We start from the raw sequence: 3,538 nt of genomic DNA on the forward strand, positions 1-3,538 counted from the left end.
CCAACACCAAACCCCAACTACAATAATATGATGCTGCACAAAAGGGGAATATCTACAGCAAAATAGAAGCAAGTATGTTGTATGAAAGACTAACACCCCAACCAAGACTTCACAAAGTACAGTTCACAGAGCAAGACCAACAAAAAGGGCCTATATGAGGACACTAATGACCAATACCAAGAACAAATGACGGAACACAGTCAAAATCTTGTAACAGTCAAGAAATATGCGCTAGACTAGTCCAAACACAGCAGATCTTAGAGTCACTACAGTGATCAGGTTGCAAGAAAAACTCGAAACTCAGGTTACCGCCTGATATATACCAAACAAAACTTCAATAAAACTCAAAAATACCACCAAATCTTGCACCCAAACTACTTTAATCAACTTGCTCCCTCAAAAGTGACCCTAATCCACACAATCGATGCACTCCCAAATCCCAAAAACGACCAGATGCATGGGCATAAGCACCTAAACACCCAATTTTGGGGACAGCAGCAGAGATCGAGTTCATGGGATTCCCCTATATATAACCTATTTGAAGGTTCAGCAGTTTCTAGTTCAAAAGTTCCTTTCACAGTAGATTGCACATCATTCATGTTAAGGATCCCTCCATAGAGATCTGCAGATTCTGCACAATATGTTCGTACTGCTCCAGATTAATACTGTGGACAGCCCTGTCTAGAACAGAACCATGCAGCGATGGAATAGGGCCAGGCCTTGGCCGTGGTACCATCTGCCTCTGCTTTTCCCTTCACATTGTGATGGGCCAGTTTGGTGAATCCTGCTTTGTTAGAACCTGAGCACAAGCAGTTTTCGAGGAGTGTGTGTGCTACCATCAGGCGTACCATCCAGATCAGATGTGTAATGCTGCTGTCGTGGACATTCTGGATTCATTGGAGACTCTGATCGTTCACCTGTTGTAGTGGGTGCAAACCAATGAGCAGAATGAGATACTTTGTGGTGCCACCAGCTCTTGACAAAGTGTCACCTTGAACAATGCATCCGTGGGAGGTCCACCACCCTGAACAGCCATATTCCGGTTGTCTCCAGCACCTTCAGAGGCACTGATCATGGCATCAATGTTCTTTGTGCGCCCGGCATGCTTATCCTTACCATTGCTTTTTATCTCAGCTATCTTCTATTGAATAGGTCTGTCATAGTCCTCCAGGTTCACAGAGCCTGTGCAACCAGATGCTTTCTCTTCTTCCATTCTGTTAGGAGTCACATCAGCCCCAATAATCCGTGAGGCACCAGCATCTCTTAAGCCCTCAGTGGCCGCAGGGCCTACAACATTACAAAGGAACATGCTGATAAAACCTTTGCTTCCTCAATGTTCATCACTTTCAGGGCTTTGAGAACTTTAGTAACATCAACATTCTTTTTGCAAGCATTAGTCATAGCAGCTTGTAACCTTATGTCTGATTGACATATCATCAAACAATTGTGGGTTGTTGATCAACCTACCTTCTGCATATCTCTCAGTGACATTGCTTTCGGCAGACAATTCTAGGCCAATCCCAAATTCTGGGGTAAAGAGTGGGTCAGTCTTCCATGTTAAACCCAGCTTGTAACAGCCCATGCTTGATCAGAAATTTGAGTAGGTCGTTGTCCTGATATCCTTATGTCCGAGGAAGCCAAGGGCAGTCACCAATTTCAAATGCTCAGCGAGATGCAGTGACGGCTGTGTTATCCTTACCACTCATCTTATGAGGCGATTTCTCAAACAGTGTGCTGGCGTTAGAAATCCACCCAGCCTTGCTCGGACCCCCAATGCAAGTCCTGCCTGTTCGCTGCTTCTTATGTTAAGTCATGGCAGTGACAGCAGCCTCTCTTTGATCCCCATTGCGCACCTATCTGGAAATCATTGAAGTCCTGACTACATTGTCGCTCTCAGGCATTTTACCCATCACTTGGGGGGGCAGCTTCTCCGCAACCTAGGACACTACTACATAGGGGTCAAATAAGCACACAAACACCCAATTTTGGGCCTCATATCATCTGTTCCATAAACACCAAACTCGGCCATCACCTTCCCTTGTGCCAAATCACCTCCTCCTCCTGGATGGAACACCGCTGTTGAAAAATGTAAAATCATGTATTGCCAGTGTTCGTCTACCCCTCTTGTACGTTGCATTTTTTATAACGGGCATTCTTATACATTGCTGGAATTCTGTTGTAATAGTCAAAAGTCAAATGGTCTTTTCTGTCCAATCTCAGTCTTTTAGTTGGAAAGAGAGTCAACCTCTGTATAAAAGCTGTAACAAATTCTTTTTCAATGAATGAAGCTTTCTCTTGCCCTATTCTTGTGTTCTCTTTCTTGCTCTTGATTGTGCTTGCTCTGATAACTGCAACCCCACCTAGACATCTCACACCAGCTAGGATCGGGACTGCAAAGCATTCTTGGCTCTTTATGGTTGTAATCATTTGGTCCATGTTAAGGACAGCTAAAAAGCCACTGAAAGCCCCCCATCCCAATTACCAAGCGTTCAATCCCAAGGGGAAGGAGCTCTTTTACTTCCTTGTGAAGTTTATCACCATGTGAAACCACCCTGAATTTCACAACCATGTCTGAGATGCATGGTGTCCCTTCAGATTCCTTGCTGACCATTTGTTGAAAACATTGAAACTCTCATCATGCCACCTACAAGCCACACCAACCCTGTAACTCCTGACACGTCCACATTGAACCTATGAAAGGTCTGCATGGTGACACCCTTGCGTCAGGCTGGTCAGTACTCTGTTGTGGGTGCTTCTAGCCAAACAATGCTGGCCTGCAACCCATGCTGCAACATTGCCTTGATTTGCACCTGGCCTAGCAGCTACAACAGAGGGCAGATGAATGACATCGAAAGCAGGCACATGACAGAGCTTACAGTGACACATACCGAGAGGCAAAGCTTGCTCACCATCGAAATCACAGGGTGTGACTTTGTTGCTTCTTTAATGCCTTCACCATAGTAATTCTGTAACTTCTCTACCATAGCAAGACAACATCTCGCAAGTGGCAATAGGCAGCATCTTTCTCTTGCTGCTCCATTTGCTTGATGTCAATGAGCATATCCTTGAGGTTCTTCATGGTTTCCATTATGGCACGTAAGTTTCCCTTCTTAGAAGGATCATTAGACTTGGTGTGACTTCCTTGCAAAATCATGGAGGTCTTAGACCTTCCCAATGGTCTATTCGATCTCCTTGATCTCCATTGCCCTTCTTTTCGCAATCATGGCCGAGAGTTTCATGTCCATCTCGAGAAAGATGGAAAGAAACTCTTCACGATTTTCAATCATTTTCATCAATTGAGATCTAGCCTCGGTCTGATACATAAATGATATGACCCTAGGTCAAATCAAGGTATATATATATATATATATATATATATATATATATATATATATATATATATATATATAAAGAGAGAGAGAGAGAGAGAGGTTTGTTTGCTTCGATTCGAGGGGAAGCTAGCCTCCAACAACCACGAGGGTGAATTTCATTAACACTTTTGATAACGATGCATTACAAGGGATACTATTTTATTAAG

The sequence above is a fragment of the Nuphar pumila genome, chromosome 16 (assembly GCF_984573655.1).
Source record: "Nuphar pumila chromosome 16, dmNupPumi1.hap1.1, whole genome shotgun sequence".
NCBI lineage: Eukaryota > Viridiplantae > Streptophyta > Magnoliopsida > Nymphaeales > Nymphaeaceae > Nuphar > Nuphar pumila.